We start from the raw sequence: 22724 nt of genomic DNA on the forward strand, positions 1-22724 counted from the left end.
AAGACTGAGGGGGGATCTCATCAATGCTTATAAATATCTAAAGGGTGGGTGTCAGGATGATGGGACTGGGCTCTTTTCAGTAGTGCCCAGCGACAGGCCAAGGGGCAATGGGCACAAGTTGGAACACAGGAAGTTCCACTTAAAAGTAAGAAGAAACTTCTTCCCTGTGCGGGTGCCAGAGCAGCGGAACAGGCTGCCCAGGGAGGGTGTGGAGTCTCCCTCCCTGGAGACATTCAAAACCCGCCTGGATGCGTTCCTGTGCCCCCTGCTCTGGGTGTGCCTGCTCAAGCAGGGGGGTTGGATGAGGTGATCTCCAGAGGTCCCTTCCAAATCCTACCATTCTGTGATTCTGTGCGTACCCTCAACTCCCACAGTAGTCAGGATTTTTGTGCTCAGCCCGTAACTGGAGGGCTCTATTTTGAGATGTGTGGCAATAATATATGTACGAAGGAATTGACCTAGAAAATCACAGAGATGCAAGCAGGAAGGAAATAACGTATCTACCACACTGAACATACAATATTTTCTGTTGACTTAGCTGGCAGCTATTTAGGTAGTTAGATGTGTGTGTGATCTTTTTCAATATTCTGAATTTTTAAGAACATTACTATAAAACCCCCTTTTTTCCTTTTTCTTTTTACAACCTTGACTTTACCATTTAGTGTAATAGTAGATATGAAAAAAATTCTGGATTTTCAAATAAAACAGCTATAATGTTAGTTGCAATTTAAAGAACGTATTCATGTTTTGCTTTAGGTTTTTCTGAAACTCAATTTACCCCCTTTCCTCTTTCTAATTAAACTAATTAATTAATATTAGTTAATATTAATTAATTAGTTAATATTAATTAATTAATATTAATTAATAAACTAATTAATATATTACTTGAGAAGGGAAAACCTTTTTAGATATGGATTTACACAATAGTTTAAAATGTTTATTTTTAAACTTTTTTACTTGTACAAACTAATGATAGCTTCTCTATTTCACCAGAGTATTATGGTGATAAATGTGTTAAAACAGAATTGCTCAAATTTTCTGTGATAAGACATAGATAAATATAAGATAAAATCTTATGTGTTCCTGAGATATGCACATATTCTTTAATTGTCTCTTTTGTTGCTAACAAAAATTGTATATTATTCAGAGCTCACAGTGAAGACATTTGGGGTTACAGATGCGAATTATAATCTCTGCAAATTAAGGTACTTATGTATTTGTATATAGACACAATATGTGAGTGCCTGTAACTACACATATCAAAGGAATTATCCTTTCTGTTCATAATTTGCTGTATGGAGTAATGGAAAAGGAATGAATATTTTCTATGATTTCTGTAGCATTGATCCTTAGTAAAATGACAAATTCAGTAAGATATAGTCTGATGAAACAATAGACATAGTGCAGGGAAGAAGCAAAAGCTGGACTACTGAAAGAACTGAGGAACATGACAGAAAAGATGTTGCTTCTGGTTAACCCAATGTCTGGGAGGGGGAATGACATTAAAATTGGTGGAATCATGTCAATACTGCTTAGGTAGGGCACAAGGATACAGTAACTGGAATAGACACTTGTTGGTAATGGATGATGATGATAACTCATGAGTTGATACACAGAATCAGCCTGTACATAAGTATGTACAGACATCCAGGTTCTGAAATGTTTTTCTGAAGTCAGTTTCTGTTTTTCTGAAGTCAGAAGACAAAGTCTGTCTCTGCCCAAAAAATTATTCTTTCTGTCAGGGAGGAGCTTGCAGAAAGGTATAGATGGATAAGGTACGGTCAACCTCCACTAATTTAATTTTTTCTAACAAAGAACAACAAATCCCTTCGCTCTTAGAATTTTAGGATTTTTAGTGATCTGGATCTGAGAGTGGGCCAGAACCTTCATCTCCCAGGAGTAGAGCAGAGTCCTAAATATAGCTCAGTCTGGAAAGTATTTAGATGGCACCGGGGTAGGGAATGTTTTATGAGGTTTCCATATATAAATAAAAGATGAATGCAATTAGCGCTCACCATAGGATATTTCCTTCTATGTGACCCAAATTTGTTTTTTCTATGGTTTTCAGCAGGAGATGTGTCATCAAATGTCTTTTGAACATCAGTTTGAAAGAGCTGCCATAATCAGCTCCACAACCTTTATAACCATCTTTGTGGATAAAATTTTTCCCTTTGAAGTCCATATTGGCTATTCTATTTCAGGTTATTACTTCAAATATGCTTTGTGACTCTCTTCTAATTAGTTATTCCATCTTTTTTGTAAACTACAGATGAACAATGCTATTCTGGTTTCTTCAGGTCAGGACTGCATGCACTTTATGAACATTGAGGTCTCATCTTTGTACTTTTGGATTCTTCACCCCTCATTTGCGCTAGTGATTTTTTCTTGATGACTGCTGCAAGCCTCTGAATTCATGCTGGTCTGAATCTTGACCATTAGAATAACTTAGAGCCTGAAGCTTTCATGAAGCTCTTGGGAGTTAGATCTGCTCAACACCTCCAATGGTCAGGCTTCATTTTCTTCAAAACTCTAGAATAAGAATAGCAGAGTTTTGAACATTATTAAACTACTTATGTAAATTAATATTTGCTTAGAAATTGAGTCCACACTCAAGCCCAATGAATTCTCTTGGAGGTAACAATTTGAATAAACACCAAGAGACAATGAGGGTAATTTGGGGGGATGTTATTAAGACTGCACTTCTCTGCAACCAACTAGCTTCTATAAAATTGTCTACCATTACCCTTTGAGAAGTTTCAAATGCCCCATTAATGGTATAGTGTACAGAGTAAGGAAATTTGATTGCACCAGAAGGGACACTGACTTGCAAAGAGCCTGTCCTCCAATTCAATTGCAAAGCTAGTGGCTTTGTTCATTCAGAATTTCTCTCTTCCTGATGCTAATTCCCTACTTGAAACAATAATTTCCTGTTTCTGGTATTGCTGCCTCAGAAATCTGAAGTTATTATGAGGAAGAAATATAAAGGCAATGGAACTTCATATTAGGGAATAAAAATATTGTTGTGGTTTTATATTACCAAATAGTATAGTGAAGACAGAAATAACAAGTCAAAGCTAAAGCTATCACACAAAAAACAAAGCAAGATACGAAACTTCTGAGATTATTTTTCCAGTATATTTATTTCCATGTGCCTTGCATTCCCAGGGGCAATTTGAGTTTGGAAACAGAATTTATGAAGTCCCTTGAGTGTGTCTGTTCCATGCAGTATTTTCAGCGTGACCAGAAGTATATTTTCTCAAAGATCTGGAGAGAAAATCTGTTCTTTTTTAACTCAAAAGTTACTCTTTAATCAGACAAACCCATCTGTTTTGTTAGTAAGGTTGTCCAGTTGACTGAAGTTTGCTAACTCGTGATAGGATTTTGCCCTTTTCTGGTACCAGGCAATTTTTTTATGGCTCTCAGCGCTATCCATTCCAGCATTTGTTGATTAGTTTTAGTTCTGATAAATTTCTGAACTTTTACAATTGTAAAGTTGTAAATTAGACTGAAGTTTTGAGTAGTACCCATCACTGTGCTAGAATCTTCACTGTGGTTCCTCTCCAATGCATTCTATGTGAATGTTTGGTGCTTAGTACCTGTCCTGGTGTCAGCTGGGATAGAGTTAAATTTCTTCGTAGTAGCTAGTATGGGGCTATGTTTTGGATTTTTGCTGGAAAACAGCGGTGATAATGTGGAGATGTTTTAGTTGTTGCTAAGTAGCGCTTACACTGGTCAAGGACTATTTCAGCTCACCGTGCTCTGCCGGGTGCACAAGAAACTGGGAGGGGACACAGCCAGGACAGCTGACCCAAACTGACCAACGGGATATTCCATACCATATGGCATCATGCTCAGTAGGTAAAGCTGAGGGAAGAAGAAGGAAGGGGGGACATTTGGAGTGATGGCATTTGTCTTCCCAAGTAACAATTACGTGTGCTGGAGCCCTGCTTTCCTGGAGATGGCTGAACACCTGCCTGCCCATGGGAAGCAGTGAATGAATTCCTTGTTTTGCTTTGCTTCCGCACGCAGCTTTTGCTTTACCTGTTAAACTGTCTTTATCTCAAACCATGAGTTGCTTCACTTTTACTTTTCTGATTCTCTCCCCTGTCCCACCAGGGGGGAGTGAGTGGCTGCGTGGTGCTTGGTTGCTGACTGGGGCTAAACCACGACAGTACCTTGATACAGTATTCAGTAGTTTACATGACTGAGTGTCTCCTGACTTCATAAAGGTGACTGAGGGAACATATTTTCTAGTGGGGACATGCTGTACTCTGTGGTAATCTGACAGACACATGCATCTTAGTTGAACAATGTACTCCTGGACCAATCTATAATATAGAACCAGATGGAGGGCAAGAAAAAATAAAGTCATAGAAAATATATGTGTATCCCCTCAATTTTCCCTTCTGTATTCTTAAAATTTTCTCTGTAGCATCAAAGTTAAGGACTGAGATACTTGATTAAGCTATAACATGTCAGTTGACCAATTGTAAGAGATGATGTACAGGATTTTAGCCCATAGCAGTGAAAGAAATTGAAAAGGATCTATTTTATTTCACTGCAATTAACTGAGAACCTGCAATAAATCAGTCTTGTGCCCAAGCTCTAGGTCAGCTTGGTGCCCTTAGTTTCAAATCAAATGCTTATAGAAAATGTGTATAAAACTCTAGTGGCCATAAATAGGGACTGAATTCACCATACTCTTATGGCTAAATTCTGGCAAATTAAAAATCAGCTAGTTGTGATGTTATTACTTTTTAATAATTTTTTTCATCCATCAGTGATTTGCAATTGCAGTCATGAAATTATGTGTATGGTACTCTATAAATGGAACAACATTATAGCCTTTGATTTTGAGGAGCTTCTGGAATAACGTAGATAAAACCTCAGTGAGGTAACCAAGCAGGAGGCACAAAGTCATGGTAGGTTGGCTCTGAATGGTTTGATAAGCCCTGGTCAAAACAGACCAAAGCTTAGCCACGCTGTTCTAGACATTGCAGTAAAAAAAAGTTTGAATGAGAGTTTTGAAGGAAAACAATAGGACTGTTTCAGCATAAATTAGGAAATACACAGGTACACTGCTGCTTGAGAGAGAACAGGTAGCAGAGAAGATTACACAGATACAATCTTATTTTATATAATACAAACTATCCTGTGCATGTCACCCTATTCTTTAGCCTGATTATGTACAGGAAGAGTATCTGGGTGCTGCTGTCCCTGTGTGTGGTTTTTTGGAATGCAATTATTTGGTGTTACTGAGGGAAACCACGATTTTAGAGTGTTCTTTGTCTAAGAAGCAATCTTTATAGAAGCATTACTTAGAAAAGCTACAAAGTGCAATAGAAATCTGTCATACTGCATCAGAATTCCACTAACTGTTATGCTACAGCAGTGGAACAGTTCAGTCACCATGTCTGTAAATAGTATTGTCTGATTAATAATCTCAGTAGTTATGATCTTCAAAAATCCCTCAGGCTGACTGAAAACTAAGGAGAAAATAATTCCTTCTGTAGTGTTGAAGAAAAGGGACTTGAACAGGGGAAATGAAAAAAGTTTCTATAAGGTAGAATCAGCATCAAGTGAAGAAAGAATGTGTCACAAAGGAAAAATGTGTAAGTACTGAAGTTTTCAGTATGTTATACTCATTGTGTCTTACCAGTACTGCAATCCCTTATATACTTACGAGTAAACAATCAGTCTTTATTTGATTACCAAGTATTACATTGTATATCTCAGTCATCATAAAAAGATATTTTTGAGTATCCACTGTGTCTTCATGTTTTTAAGAAAAGGCAAGAGAGTTGTAGGTCAACACTATTGAATCCAGCTGAAAAATCCCAAGTATTTAGATGGTGTAGAAACCAGATTGGGACACGTCTTGTGCTTTTGTGGAAACAGGAGAGAAACAGGTTATTCAGACTGACTTGTCAAGACAAACTAGAGGAGAGCACATTGCAGAAATAAACACTGAGTAAGCGTAGAACGTGTAGGTTGTAAAGTTTCTTTGGAAGTAAAACAAATAGATCTGCAAGTTGTCCTTCCATAGTACCAGTTCTAGCTGGAAGCACTGGTAGCTGACTGTGAATTTTAATTTGCTGATAGAGAACAAAATATTTTATCTTTATTTTTCAAATGTACAACTCAATTTTATATTGAGACAGGAATTCTCAGCTGAGTGAGATTTTAGCTCAACTTCAGAGCATCAAGTGTTAACAGTTCCACAATCAGTTGTGGTTATTTTCATTGAATGCCACATTATTAATTTCGTATGATTTATCCACTTTATCTGTAACATCTTGAGTTGTGGTCCTGTCCTAAAAATGCTTGCAATTCTATTTCATTTTATTAGAACATGTTGACAACTTTTGAGAAAAGGTTTTTTTCAGGGGAAGGAAAGCTCTGGTTTTTTTGACAAATACTGTGTGGAAATACTGTCAGGCACTTATGCTTCACACTATTGTGAATGAAGCTGTAATTTTATGCAGGGGATTCCTGCTGTCTTTATTTTTTTTTTAATCAGCAAAAAGCATTAAACAGTTGTAAGCTTATGGCTTTTTAAAATAGGCTGCTGATTCCAAACTAATTTCTGGTACCTGCCTTATGTTCAGATTTACCATCGGTAAAGAGTTTGCTTTTTCATTTGACTCTGCTTGAAATAGCTGTGTACAGTGCTGGTGAGTCGTACTTTCAGACTTGTTAGAGATGCCCATAACTACTTTATGTCTATGGTAGTCTTCGTAAAATAACCCACCAGGCTGACAAAACCCTGCTTTGAAAGTCCTTTCCCAAACCTACTTTTCTGCTCAGGTCTTTATGAAATCACAGAATCCCGGGTTGGAAGGGACCTCAGGGATCATCTAGTCCAACCTTTCTAGGGAGAGCACAGCCTAGACAAGGTGGCCCAGCACCCTGTCCAGCTGAATCTTGGAAGTGTCCAATGTGGCCAAGTCAACCGCTTCCCTGGGGAGATCATTCCAATAGTGACTGTCCTCACTGAGAAAAATTTTCCTCTTGTGTCCAATCGGAATCTCCCCAAGAGCAACTTGTGTCCATTCCCCCTTGTCCTCTCCATGGGACTCCTTGTAAAAAGGGAGTCTCCATCTTCTTTATAGCTGCTCCTTAAGTACTGGTAATAATCAAACCCAGCTATATCTAGAAATGCTGAGGGAAAGAAATGCTAAGTAATTTGCCAGTGTTGTAAGAGATATTGTGTATAATGTGTATAAATAATGATGACTATTCAGTGCTGTTACTGGGATGTCAAAGCACCTCAAAATACTTTTAGATGAAATATACATAGAGTATGCTTTTTTGGATGTTGAACTGAGTGAATGTAATAATGTCTATTTTGTGTTATGAAATTTATGTAATCTTTCCAGTCATTAAATATGGTATTCCAGCTTACTAGCTGGATTCCGATGCTTTTTTCAGGGCAGAACTAGTAACTTCTTTAGTGCCATTTGATAAGCAGAGATCCAAGCAGACTAACAGATACGGTGCCATGAACTCTCTTACAGTTTTCAGGACTTCCTTTAAAAATACATTAAAAATTTCACAGCTCTGACCATCTCATTCTTATGTACTTTCAGCATCCCACTGAGATTTCCAGTGTAAGCTGGGATCTTGAGCCTGAATGGTGTAGCTGAAATGGCATTTGATATGTTTATTTTAAAGGGCAGTAATTTGGTGTACTTCTGCAAGTTTCTGCAAGTTTTCTTCTGCAAGCCTGCAAGTTTCCTTCCCTAATTTACCTAATTTAATTAATCTCCCACATAAACTCCAGAATCTTTAGAGGATAATTTTGATGTGAGCTTTTAAGAGAACTACTATACAACAACATTAAACTGTAGTCCTCCTTTTATTTTAATAAATCTCAAGAAATTAAAGTATAATTCCTTCCTGCATCAGCTTTTTTTTCCTATCAAATTTATGGGAATTGCAAATTTATATAATTATCTATATTTATGTCACTTAAGCCTGGATACGTCTCAATCCTATGTTGTAGTCAACTAATTTTTTATTATTTTAAAACAAAATGTAAGCAGGTTTTTCTTTTAATTTTGCCTTCTGTCTTGCTCTCTCTGTGCATTTTACTTTGGAAAGTTTCATTGCTAACATTGTGAGGTTCAGTGGTGTCTTGATTTGGTTTTTTGTGTTTTTTTTTTTTTTTTTCTCAGTAGCAAGTTCCAGACTAATTGGGTAATTGCTGAGAAAGTTCTGTGTGCTATATTCATTATTTTTTTTGAGAAATAATATGATCATTCTCATTCTGGGAAGTAACATGTTGTGCAGTTGTATGGAAGCATCATGTGTTAACTGTGCCATTCACAGTCTGGAATGGCTCCAGGAGTGCAGAGTAGCAGCTTCTTTATCAAAGAAGAGAATATCTTTATTTCCTCCGCAGTCAGGATGTTGATTCATTAGAAATCTTTGTGCCAGAGCCTGTATGCATCTGCCTGTTTTCTGTCTGCCAGAGTTCTCTTCCTTCCTTCCTTCCTTTCTTCCTTCCTTCTGTCAAAGGACATCAGAGAACCATAAGTCTCACTGAAGACCATGGAGAAAGAAATGCATGCATGAGTGCCAGTATCAGAAGTTCTGATGAATACATGCTGTTTGAATATATCTAGAATTATGTGACTCAGGATAGCGTATTTCAGTGAGACTGAGTTACAGGAAATGATAAAATGGCACCAGGGTTCCTGAGATGCACAATCAGAAAATAGTGGTCAAATGGTCTTTTTTGGGGTCTGGAGAGTCACTGATCTCATTTTGTAATTGACAGACCCAAGAAGAATAATTTTGGTGAACTAGTATATATTAAGAATTCCTATTGTGGGACATGTGAAATGATTTGACTGTGTGGTACAATCTAGAACATCTGGTAGGTGCAGAGAAGCTTTCTAACTATCTGGAAGAATCTTCTTCTACTGAGTACCAATACAGAATTTCTACCACCTGATACATACTTCTGAACATGAGCTGCTAGATTACATACTTTAAATGTTAAAACATAATGAGCTAACATATATATAGCATATAGCTTGAGATATATTACCAATGCACTGTCTTGTCTCATCTGGCATAAATCTGTCACTGACCTTGCTTTCTTGTACTATTTCTAGTACTATCCTGTATCAGCTGCAGTTAATATGCCTTCTATCGCTACTGGATTCCACAACATTCATTCACTTCTGTGACAAAATCCTGAATAACAGAAGAGCACCAAAAATTAGAAATTAAATTAAGTGGAATTAAAATAAATTAAGAAATTAGAAAGCTCCTTAAACACTTTTGTCCAGGAGACAGATATTAACATCTTAAGTTCTGTTCACCAGTAAGTATAGAAATAAAGTCAATAAATTCCTGTTCTAGCTGTTATCAACACTGCCATAAATTATGGGGTCTTTCTGGGTCTTAAATGTATGTTATAAAACAAGAGAGAAGAAATTATGCAAGTCAACTAACAGAAATGTTGTTGGCTGTAAAGATCTTGGCACAGAAACTCCCAAGGATTTCAGAGTCAGAGGGGCCATGACAACAGAGTCTGAATAAATGTTTGAGCTAGAAATCCACAGATGTAGGAGGACTAATAAATAAGTTGAAAGGGTTATCGTACCAGCTGTATAAACAGCACAGATCAGCAGCTTCAACTCTCAAATTCTTGACGACGATGTCAGACCTTACAGTATTCATATACCCGTACACCTTCTTCTTGTGCGTTGTTTTTCATCATGCAAAATTTGCTATTTTTACTCATATTTGCCAATGAGAAAGGGTGTTCAAAAAGAAAGAAAAAAGCTGCCAAAACAAAAAACAGACGTTTATACTCAAGAATTTAATTCAACTCCATTTAATGCCAAAGATCATACCATGAGGTATTTGGGGAGAATACATTAAAGATTAAATTTGCAATAAATGAAAAAATTGAATGATTGGAGGCTGCATTTTACTTCTATTGAGAGCAACACAGAAAAAAAGGCCGAAATTAAAGGGTTCTGTAAAAAACAATGAGCATGTGTCTGTGTGAGTATGTCTCTGCCTGTGTACATTCTCTGAGACAACCTGCACCTGGGCACAAAACAGCAGCTGCATTTGTGGCAGGGGTGTGAAAAAATATTTTCCATTTAAAGATTCATCAGCAAAGAATAATAAAACATTATATAATCAGATAATCTTTAGAAACCATTGATCATTTAGTGATTATTTACTTTTATGCTGGCTGAATTTTGTTCAGTGAAGATCTATTAGAAATGTGTAGTTCACAATAACTTACTTTGTGGTGATCACAACTATTTTCCCCATTCTTTATATTACATATCAATGATGATGAGTAATTCACTTGTAAAAAATGCTCTCAGTAATGAGTGTTGCTGGAAATTGAGATATCGCAGAACAATCAGCAGTTCAGGATGATGATCTCAGCATTTTCAAAACTGTTAATTTTTTCTTTCCCTGCACAACTGTGTTGTTATCTCTGTTCTAAGAAGAAAACTAAAGAACATGGAGATTAAGAGCAAGAACTGAGAAACAAGCTTCTTCCTATGGGCTCTTTGCCTCAAAATCACTTTTCCAGCCGACGTACCCAAAATTCACCTGCATCTCTGATTGCGGGGCTTTGCGACGCTCCATGTGTCATTGTATTTGTTTTCACATTATCTCACAGAAAAAGGTCTATGTTGCCAAATTTTGTGTCAATCACTAAACTTCACAGTGGCTAGGCAGGAGCCTGTGCAAAACATGACCAGTGAGGAGGCTGGCATTACAGACAAACTGTTATGGCCATATGGGGTCTTCTGGGTAAATGAATGCAAGAGCCAGTGTGCTGTTGCAAACACTTAAAAACTGATAAGGCTAGTTTTGTGGGTGACTGGAGGAAAGCGAACAGTGTGCTGCAGAAAACAGGGTAATTAAATTATGGTACTGTTCAGGCAAGCTAGGTTTCTTAGATGCCCTAGAAGAGGATCGTAAAAGACTGGTTTTAGAAGTGCTCCTAAAAACAATTAAATTAACATGGAAAGCTGACAGTAAGGGGATGTAAGCCTTTTCCCCCAAAGGCTGGGGGAGAAAAAGCTTAGGGACAGCTATGCTTCTTAAGGTGTCCATCTGGGCAAAGGTAAGGGAAATTGAATTTGAAATTGGGTGCAGGAAACAAGGGCTAGTGTTCAGTGTGGTTTCTGACTATTTTGGAGAACAGCTAACAACTCCATCTTTTAGAGGACTTCTTGAGATCAGGTGGAAGGTGACAGCCTTGATTATGGAGGGCATGACAGAAGGCCTCTTGGGAGTTTGAGCCTGTGCATCTTCAGAGAATATCAAGATTGTTGTTCAACACATGCCAGAGAGGCCCGAGGCAGCTGTAGCTGTGAATGGAGACCTCTCCCAGAGCTGGTCTGAACTCTGCTGGAGTTGCAGGAGTAGCCGAAGTGAGCCTGAGTTATGAGACATGTGCCACTTTACAGATCTGGGTAAAGTAACATTGTTTGATAGCTGAAATAATGAAGTGCGTTCCAATAGTGTTTATAGTTAGATTATGAAGCTGACATAGCCAATTCCCCTGCCTTGCCTGGAATGCTGCTTCTAGTGGGAATTTATGTTAGATGAGATCTCAGACATAATGCCTAAATGAATTTTATTGCAAATTTAGAGACTTTTTTTTTCTGAAATTGCTGGAGTTCTGATGGCCTCTTATTATTTTGGAGGCCATAGAGATGCTGGGATACTCAAATTCAAAACTACTGTTGAACCTGTTGAAATCAGCAGCAGTGTTTTTTGGCTTGGTGTTTGTTGCCCCTGTCTAAATGTGCTAGAAGTGAAAGTTATATTAGAATTCCAAACACTCTTCAAGTAATATTTCTCTGAATGTTTAATTTGCATTTTTTGCTGTCTCGTCTCTGTCTACACATCACAGGGTCACAGAATCACATAATCTGCTGCAGATCCCTTTAAAGAGAAATTCCACTTATGTCAGAGAGATCTTGGGAAAAAAAACCAGCAACTCATAGCATAGTTGAGAGTTAGTTCTACACAAAGCTCTTTCAGAAGCTTTGTAGTTTGGAAATCAGTATCTGGGACTGGATCTCCAATATGCATAATTTAAAAATAAATCTGGTAAACAGCAGTGGCTGTCAGACAGAGAGAACATCCAAGGCCTGGGAAGGGTAGTCTGCACAAGAAATGTGTGCCAGGAATGTTCAGGTTGGTGTCCATCTAACCTGGTTTTGTCTTCTCAGAAGTCTTCTCTAGTAATTTATCATTTATTTCCTTAAAGGCTCTTAAGATTTTTCTGTCCTCTGAACACCGAAGGCTTCAGGCTTCTTAGTACATACCTCTGCTTTTAGTTGTTGAGCTTACAGAGCAGAATTTACTTTCCAAAATATGGTTATGAGGAAGCAGGTGGTTAAAAATAATGAGAAATCAATTAAATGGGAAGCTCATTTTGAAGATAAGAGAATGTGTACCTGACTAAATATGTACTGTAAATAATGAATGCTATATCTATTGCATAAAAATGCATATCAGACTGAGCTAGCCCGAGGGTTCTGTAAGTGTTATGCTATGGTGTGTATCCCATAGGGGCAAGAGAAACCAGTAAAGGTTTTGCATGGCATTAAACCTTTAGACAGTTTTGTAGATTTCAGGCCTACTGGAATAAGAGATCGGCTTTCTGAGATGAGTTGTAGTGTAAACACTTTTCTTTGGCTACAGTTTTCAAAATGCTTTCCATGATACTGGATATTCATGTTTGGATGAGCAAGCAGCTGGCCACTTGGGTATGCTTTGAGCAAATGAACTACAAGGCATCATCAGCCTTGCCGTATACTGATACAGGTCAAATGTAATAAAGGTAATATTCTGAGGAAAGTGAAGAGGTTTTTGTTTTGTTTGTTTCTATCCATCCAAGATGCTATACATAGTATGTCCTGCATATAGGCAGTTGATGAAATAATTCATGTAATACATGTGTTTAAAATCTGTCAAACATTGCAAGATCTAGAATCTAGTGTCCTGATTTCACTCTCTTTTGCTTACTTGTACATGAAATCAGTAGACCTTGATACATTTTTCATTATCCTGTATTAGCAGGATCTGCTGTGTTAAAAACAGCTGAACAGTAACTCAGGATTACTTTAGGTAATTTCTCTGATTATTTCATAAAGAAGATAGTAATCAAAGATGTCTTTTTTTTCCCCAGGAGCAATAAAAATATAGTAGCGACTCATATCAACATTTTATTTTTATAGCAGACAAATGTAGAGGCAACTTTACTACAGCTGCTGAATATGCTTGAGCTAAAAGCTTTAGTTACCCTTTTTTTTCAGTTTTTCAGTCACTCTCAGCCATGACTCTGCAGTTTCCATGTCTGAGGATGTTCACAATGATAGTGGTATTCAGCACTGAATAAAGCTAAGATTGTCTTGATGTCTTTCTTGTACATGGTTGTAACTGTTTTGTTAATTCTAAAGAAATGGTTCTGTAATTAAGAAATACATTTTAAATTCTGCTGGTACGCTTTCCTTGGGTCCCCTGCTGTTCAAAATTATGGAATTGTTCAATAGTATTTTTAAGTGATTATAAGTATTTCTCTCTGTGTTTTAAAATAAATGCTAATAGAGGAATAATTGAAAATACATCCTTGTATATAAGTAACACTATAGTAGATGTTACGATAATCCTCTAAAATTTCTATTAGTGACGTACACTTTGCTTTATTGCTGTGCTCCTTCATGTATGAATTCCGTAAGCTTTCAAGATTCAGAGGGTAGAATTATGCGTTAACAGTGCTCAAGAGGCCCCTGCTAGTCTTTGATTATGATCTTTTCTGGGTCAGATTAATAATTCATACAATATTTCCCTGTGAAAAGAGATGTGTTGCCTGTCATCTCCTGTCATCTTTTTAAGGTTTCTTTCAGCCCTCTAATGGGACTGAGGCCAGCTAAGTTCATTTGAAGATTAAACTTCAGAAAAAGGATAATTATATGAATATGCACCAAGAAAAGAGCATTCTTAGCTTGGATGTGTTTTCTGGATCTTCAGCTTCTAGGCTGTGGAGCAACTTCTCATGGAAAATGATTGGAAGATCCATTACGTGAGGCACTTAAAAGGCAATTGGCAACTGGTGATGGGGGGAAAAAAATCACTGTGGGAATAATTTTGCTCTGTGCAAGGGCTGTAGATACAAATAAATTTTGCAACATTTCTGAGGAAAGTGATACATTTCTCATGCATCCTTTGTCTGGTTCCTTTAGGCCGTTTCATTACTCTTAACATCTTGCTGATGTTCTTTGGGATACAAAAGGTATTTGATGAAGATGTTATATAGTTTAGATTTTAAAAATCATCTTTGATTTAAGAAAACATGGGTCATTTTACATCAATTTTTAACTGAGGAAATCTGTTTTCAGGAGAGAGACTCAGGTATTTCATAAACATGAGTTTCAACTGACCAATTCAGAACAGAAGGCGACACCCAGGGATTTTGATTAGCTTTACATTATCTCACAGGGGTTTTGTTTTTTGGTTTGGGTTTTTATTTCCTCAGCTACATGGAGTTTGCCCATGGTACTGGGACACAGATAGTGGTGTTTACTCTCCCTTTGCCTGTTACCTACTTTCAAAAGAGAAAGAGGCAAAGTGTAGCTTGACAGTCTCAAGCTGTATAGACTCCTTATACTCTGAAATGAGGTTGAAGGCGAACTCCATCAGTCTGGGAAAGATTAATCTCTAAAATATCAGCAGGGATTACAGAATAAAATAGACCAGTATAGGAGAAACATTGTATTCCTGTCTTTTTTAATGGTATGGATACGATTAAATTGCAGTTGAGAGACTAAAACTTTTTATTATAACAGTGTAAAAAGGTAGATGGGGGCTAATTTACTCTTTGAGGCATTCATTTCAAGAACATTGCACAATCACACGAGAGAATAGCAGTATAACTTGCAAGGAAAGTATTAAGGACAAAGGAATTTGTGCAGAGATTTAAAGGTCTAATCACATATGTAAGTACTTAATCTGTGGCAAAGCTTGAGACAGCTTAAATTGCATCTGAAAGAAAAGGAAGTAGGCTTTGAGATTATCTGTGGTATACTTTCTAAGTAGATCCTAGGGCTTTTTTTGAACACTAAAACTATCTTGTCTTAACCAGCAGCTCCTTGTTAACCTCGAATTAGAGTATCCTTTACCACACTCTCCAAAGTATCGGCTTAGGGAGAACTGTCAGTGTTTGCTGTGTTCCCGGCTTCAATTACTTTACCCAGCTCTTAAATTCTTATTCTACTAAAAGGGTGATAATATCCTGCCAGTTTTGCATCCTCTGAGGATTTCTTTAAACTTGGAGAATCTTGTCATTCTCAGGGAGGTTTGGAAGCTTTCTGGAGATGTTTGACTCAGACATGTTTGCCCCACACGGTGAAACTTGTGATGTACTGGGGTTGGTTGCAGTGTGTCTGAACTAGATACAAAAGGAAGGTTCATGTTTGTAACAGCAAAGGAGACTGTATATCAAGTCCCTGATGATTCATCAGAGTCCTTATTTCTATCTGCCTGTGGACTGGAAAAAATATACTTTTATGGCTACAACCCACTGTGTCTTTGTTACTTCCTCTGACAATGTATATAACTACAACTACCATCAGTGTAAAGTCAACATACCCACTGCAAAAGCACAAAGCCCTCTCTCTACTGTTCTTGGTCTTCTCTGGTACAAATATTTTTACAGTATTTTGTGTTTTATACCATATATTATAGTTTTATTTAGAATATAGCAAAGTAATTACAACTGTAGTTTTACTGTAGTCACTAGGGCTTCTGACTAGATTATTACATAATTTTATATAAAAATGCAAACAAAACCAAAATTGTCAAGCCTTTTTACTTTATCAGAAGAAAGTACCGGTATATTGTTGAAAGAAAGTACTTTGACATCACGTAAAAGAAATGAGGTAGCTTAGACAGCAACTTGCTTGAATACATTTTTTTAAAGCAGAATATTTCAATGAAATATAAATATAAATGTGTACCAGAACTGTAATTCTTGTATGAGAGCAGTATTGTCAAAAAGCTAACTGATCAATCTTAGGTGTAATGGACAAGATGACTCTATTCACTATTTAGAATATTGGATGCACTTTCAGAAGAGTTCTAATGATTACCAATACAATACTGTTACACATTTCAGGGGAAAAACCCAGGATTTCTGTCCTGTTGTGAATTTTTCTGATTTTTCACTTATACGTTTGGTATGCTTCAAGAGTATTTTATCATGTGGCTATTAATATAATTTCTGAGTTTCACAGTCAAAATCCACAAAGCTCAAAACAATAAATTCACTCCTTGTGTTATTGTAATGTAGTTTCCCAGGAAGAAGCTGCCCTGTTGCCATATTTAAAAAAAAAACAAATTAAACAAATGAGCCAAAAAGAAAAAAAAATAATAAAGAGAGGCTGGAGATGGTCACAGTTGTTTCACATGAGACCTATGAATTTTTTGAGTGTAGAGTCACAATAATTTCCAAACCTTTCTATAGATTTATTAATTGAGCAACTCTTTAGCTTTCACAGAACTAAGCAATTTGTGCATGGCAAAGCAGTAGAGTCTCTGGCAAACACTAATGGTGTATTTTGAAGGTAGCTAGCTATGCGGTGGTGTATGTTTTCTTCAGAAAATACCCTGGGATGGAGTTGGAACCTGGGGTCAACTAAACCTGTTACAAATACATTGTTATATGAAGAGACAAGCATTCAGAAGAGGGAGATGCAAGCCCTTCTCAACTGGCAGTCTGTTATGACAAACCTAAAGAGAAGAGTGAGTGAATACCAGTAAGCTATTTCCCAGATGATAGCTTAGAAGTACAACTGTCATTCAAGGAGAAAGATTAAAGCTTTAAAGAACAGGTTTTTATCACCAATGTGATAAGTTCCCACAGAGCATGCAAATTCCTGTTTCTTCCAGGGAGCATCGTCAATGCAACATCAGGAAACTTGACTTCAGCAGAAATACACAGGAATAATTTTTCGAGGAGGCTACTGATGAAGAATTAATTTACAGAGCTCCCCATCTACATGATATGGAGCAAGTTCTTGAGTAAGCCTCTCGTCTTTTAGATTAACTGTCACCAGGCCTAGCACTGAGCTTTGCATGATTTAAGATCAGGCCTGTTGGTAAGTGAGCAGACTATATAACAATTTTGTATGTTTTTAGCTATTACTTACATTGTCATCTAATTAATAACCTTATTATAAAGATTCAGTTTGGTGCATTTTTTGTTTGTACTTATGTGATGGCCATAATTAGCCAAATTAGGATAGTGGCATAGCTGGTGCCCTAGTTCAGGAGGTTTCTCTGCTTTTAAACTTTTGTTGGTGGCAGTTAAAACAACTGGTGTCCTTTGCAAGAGAACTCAATTTTATTTCTAATTTTAAAGACTGTCACTTAAAACCATGGCTTGTTACATTCTAAACTCTTTTCTTAGGTTTCACTTGTCTGAAAATGTGAAAAGAAACGAAAATGAAGAAATGTTAGTACATATCCATTGTCTGTGCTTCCATGTGTGATTTTCAGTTTTCTGATAAGCACAACCTGCTGAATATGAAAGAGCTGGAGGTACCATTGGACTCCCTGAGTCACAATGATTCATCTTACGTACTTGTTTCAAAAACTGGACGAGTGTGTGTTTCTCACCTATGTTATTTTTCCATCACATTTTTACTTGCAATTTTTGGTAGCTCATATATAGGCAATTTCTTGGGTTTAAGTGTGTTTTGAGGCTTTAACTTTCATTTGTTCCATTAGTATTTCCTGCTAATAAAACAGAATTTTGAATGACAATTTTCAAAAGAAACTAAAGCTCATGACAATGATGCCATAGATACTTATGGGAGTGTATGCTGCCAGCTTGCTCCTGCCCAAGCAGTCCTGGCATGTTAAAGTCCTAGCAGACCTGCTTTGCCATGGTCAGGGCAACCTTATGGTAAGAAAATATCCTATAGATCTTCCTGCGTAAAAGAATCTCTTTGTACAGATGCTGCTGTTTGATGGGGATGGCATTTACATAGTTCACTTTTTTGGCCATGCTTAGCTGTTACCCACTAGACATGTTATGCTGGAAGTCGTACAGTGTTGCAAGACCTTCATTCATCTCAGCACATTTTTAGTGATCCCTATACTCTGTGATTGGAAGTGCTAGTTCAGTTTCAGAAATATGCTAAGGGAATTACATCTGGTAGTTCCTAAGCAGTCAGCTTAGAGGACACACATGGCAGTTCTTTTACATAGTAGTTTTCTTCGGTAAGAATTACTGAGCTGAATAGGGCACATCTATCACACTTTTTGTATCAGATCCTTTTTAGACTTATGAAAGTCTTCCTGCGCTTTCTTTGCATTTTGTAAACACCATTATTGCTGCTTTTATTTGAGGCTGAGATTCTGCAATGAAATGTTGCAATATAGGAATAAACTGTGAGTCCATAGCGTTGCAGGCTAGAAAGAGGCCTGGTGGATAGCAGAGTTACACACGGTCTTTCTGTGCTGTATGATGTCATGCTCAGTAAAGACATGTTGCTCAAGATTAGTAGTTATTAACCAGTCTGTTGAAGAGGAAAACCCTGAACTCCTGCCTCCCAACTACCTTTTCTTTCATAAAATTGTTGGTTGCGCATACATATGCTTATACATAAATCAGGTTTTCCTGCATCACATGATTCAACATTATCCTTGAAATTTATGTTCTATTCACAAATGTTGATATGATACTCCCAAGAGAGTATGTTAAGAGGTACAGTGTAGCATCACAAGGAATACATTTGGTAGGTTATACACGTAGATGAAAAAAGTAGTGCTATTTATTTGGAAACTATTCTTATATTGTAAGAATTGGGCTGTGCTCAGAAATAAATTATTGCTAGATTTTACAGGGGTTTTTTATTTCCTTTCAATCAGAATGCCATTTCGTGAAATCAATTTTATTTAATGCTTACTTTCTATGTTCTCTTTGCACATTATTTTCTGTTTGCCCTCACAAATTGACTTTTCATAATTTCACAGATGTAAATTTGGGATCAATGCTTTAATAGGGAAAGACATGTGAAAATAAAATGTGAATACCATAAATGCACTTTTAAATTATCTGACACTCTTCATCACTGCTGGCATCATTGATGACTAAGTGTAATAAATTGTTAGATACATCTTAGAAAGGATTTGGATTACCTTTTAACTCTCATTCTAAGAGTATCAGATACAGAGTCTTCTGTTTTGTGAAAAGTTCAAATAGTAATAAATCATAAATATGTAAAAGAATTTTAATTATACTCTTTAAAAATTGCATTAACCAATAAAGTAGAACTTATGGATTGTCATATTCCAGAATTTAAATGTTCCATGGTTTGAGTATATTGAAAGGAAAGAAGTAAACTTGTTTTTTAAATCATACAGTATGACTAGATCATGCATTAAAATTATACTTCCAGCCCTGTCCAACATTAATAAAAGTTTTAGTATTTTCCAGTTCAGTTCTTCTCTCCCCTTGTTATGACTTTCTTTGCTGATTGTTCTAACAACTATAAAATAAATTGAATATCAATTTAACATAAGTTAATATGCTTTCATATGTTACAGGAGTGTACTATGTAGTTGAATGGTTGTAGGTGTAGGAGAGAAAGCAACATAAGAAAGACCTAATTTTTCAAGACTCAACCTCATGAAATCTCATTTTAGGATCATGGCAGTGTTTTTAGGAATTAGAAATTCTGTTGTAGAGAAAAAACAGAACCTAATCTAATGAGTTAGATAGACTAAGTAGGAAGACACCTCTCCTGTCCAACTGCTGAGATGAAAAAGTGTATTTTAAAATGTTCAATATAATTTATCTTGGAACATATGTCAGTGTAGAAAAGATGACACTTCCGTTAAAGAGGATATCCAAATTGCTGTTCACAATATTAAAGTCATAGTTCTGTTCCAGCATATCCATGTAATATACTTTGTGAATAGTATTTCCAGAAATCTTGTTCCCTTATTGATAGTGAATGTACCGGTTTATAGCTTTGGTGTCTAGGCACTTGGCTAGATTGATAAAATTTGTTTTGATCAGTTCTTTCCTCTCAAAGAGTAAAATATTTTGTAGGTTCATACTATGTATTTTACTAGAAGAAATAATTAAGGGTGGTGTGTCTAAGGCAAGCACAGCTCAGTTGGCAAAGCCAGCACATCTTCTGCAAAGCAGTCATTCCTTTTACAGGCTCGGACCATCTTCCCTGGATGTACATTACATCAGTGGGGGGTTAGAGAGAAACAGGCCTAAAAACTCCTCTGTAGGAGGTGTGACTGTTAGTTACTACTGATGTTTAACTGAATACACTGTTGTCTCTGACATTACGCATGTTTGTAACATGAATAGGGAAGAAGCTAGTAGCAATCAAGGTATAACATGGTATATTTTTACCCTTTACTGAATTTTTCACAATCCTCCATTCTTCTGATTCCTGAGCTGTTCAATCCCTATTTGCTCACTTACTGAAATTTTCTTAATCTGCTTCTAATAAGTAGAATAATTTTCAAATTGCAGACTTTGGAGTGATTGAGATTGTGAAAACTGAATGCTGCAATTCAGAGCAACTATAAGAAGCTATTTGGAGTACCAAGAATGGGTTAGTCACAGCAGCACAAAGTAAAGGCACACCGTTTGACCCTTAAGTCACACACACTCTAATGTGTGTGATTGATTGTTTATTACTTTGAATAATTTTTACTGTTCAACAAACAATTGTGTAGTGCCATTACTAATGATCTTCTGAGATTGTATTTGCACTTAAATAGTAATAATTGTAAAATTAGTACTGTTCTCCTGCATAGGATCTCAAAACATTTTGTAACATGACATCAATCCAATGCAAAAATGGAAAATTTATCCATATTTCTCCTAATCAGAATTATTTCTGGAGACCTGTTCTTTGCATATTCAGACTAGAGCAATAGTTCCCAAAAGTGACATATCAGGTTGTTTTAAAGAAAAGGGGGGGGGGGGGGGGGGGGGGGGGGGGGGGGCGGAAATGAGATGGAGTTGCCATTACATTAAAAACCTACCAAAAAATGTGTGTTTCTTTTATTTATATTAAATGATATGCAAAGATGTATTGAAGCTAATTGGCTTCCTTTGAGAAACACGTTCAGACAATTAAAGGAAGGTGTAAATTATTAGAAATACAAAGATTTTAGGTAGATCTAACAGTTGGGAATAGCTCATTTAATCTGAACTGTTAAAAGCACATAACAGCTTTTAGCCCAAGTGATTAATCTTTGAGGTTTCTGTTTGGAAGCAAATATTCTTTCCAAAAGACCTTGCTAATAATAATGTGTCATTAGATCTGCCCCTCAACACAGAGATGTAGGTTAAAAAGTCATTAGAATTACTTCCATGCACCCCTTAATGAAGGAAAGACGCATAGAAATCCTGACGGCTACAGAATTCTGTTTCAGTCTGTATAATCATGGATAGGGAGCATCAGAGTGTATATCTGCTGGAAATACACACTTCACAAATCCTTGATTACTCTTCCCTAATGAGAGCAGACTTGGAATAATAACCAAGAAAAAATACTGTTTTCTTCACTGAAAGTTTAAATAAAAGCAGTAAATGTCTTAATTTAAATCCATTTATGGTCGTCCTTTTTGATACCTTACTTTTCACTACCAAGGACATTCGTGGGAAAATATGATCTTGCCATGATCTCAATGCAGATATGATCATCTGCTGTTTGATGCTGGATAATTAGCAAGTGCTAAGTTCATGGGCATCGTCTGTGGAAGACTGAAACCAGCATGCACAGATCCCCTGTATAACAATAGAGGCAGAGATGCCATATTAAAAAATGTCATTTAAAATCATGTGAGATTCACCTAAGGTCCTGGTGCTTGCTCTGTACCTGCTCACTTTCCTATAATGAAAATATAGAAGTAGTCTAAGCTAATTATCATATTTAAATGAATGCCACTGTTCAATCACTTTAAATGTGTATTTTTCTAATGGCTTTCTGTAAAAGTGAGAAAATCTATCCTGAAAAGGCTACTTATAAGATGCTCTAAATGAACATAGTGCTTAGTAAAATAAAAGAGCAGGATGTTTAAGTCTATTGGTCTTTCTGTGCAGGAGTATTACTGCTGTTTGCATGTCTGCTTTGACTTTTGTTAATATAAACAATCCGTGTCTTTCACTTATATTCAGTTTAGTGATGCTTTCACAATTCCTATTAATGCTTTTCCTATTGTGCATTTCTCGTCCCTAACATTTTTATAGATGGTTTCACTGATCAGACTTTGTAAATTAATTGCTGGCTTCTTTTCTTTTCTTTTTTTTTAGGTTGCCATCTAAATCAGCTGATGGTCTCCTTTGTCTGCAAAAATGGAAAACAGGTAGAAATATATTTGAACAAAATTCTACACAGTATAGCACTTTATGACAAGATTGTGATGTGTTAGTTTTTACATGCTGGTATTATATAGGTGCAAAGGGAATCTAAACCATGCATGTATGTATAAAAAGTGTTATGAAGAACAGAACTCAAATGACTGTTGAAGAGCATAGGTGTCAGGTCCTCAGCAATAACTTTTGCTCTACCAAACCACTCCTACTGAGCCTTGCTAATGCTATGCAGACAGAAGGTCCTGTAGTTACAAAATCCCTTTCTTCTAAAGCAGTAAATTATGAATGGCTTAGGCCTTGGCAGAGG

The 22724-nt window shown here is 36.6% G+C and overlaps 1 long non-coding RNA gene across 6 annotated transcripts in view; it reads left to right on the forward strand.

Moving 5' to 3' along the window:
• The window catches only part of LOC135313513 (uncharacterized), a 252953-nt gene that overhangs the window by 52315 nt on the left and 177914 nt on the right, over positions 1–22724 (forward strand). For all 6 annotated transcript variants that reach the window (XR_010373149.1, XR_010373147.1, XR_010373148.1 and 3 more), the window contains one exon: positions 22355–22407. This is a non-coding gene — a long non-coding RNA (uncharacterized LOC135313513). The remainder of the gene's footprint in view (positions 1–22354; positions 22408–22724) is intronic.

The sequence above is a fragment of the Phalacrocorax carbo genome, chromosome 5, assembly GCF_963921805.1.
Source record: "Phalacrocorax carbo chromosome 5, bPhaCar2.1, whole genome shotgun sequence".
Lineage (NCBI taxonomy): Eukaryota > Metazoa > Chordata > Aves > Suliformes > Phalacrocoracidae > Phalacrocorax > Phalacrocorax carbo.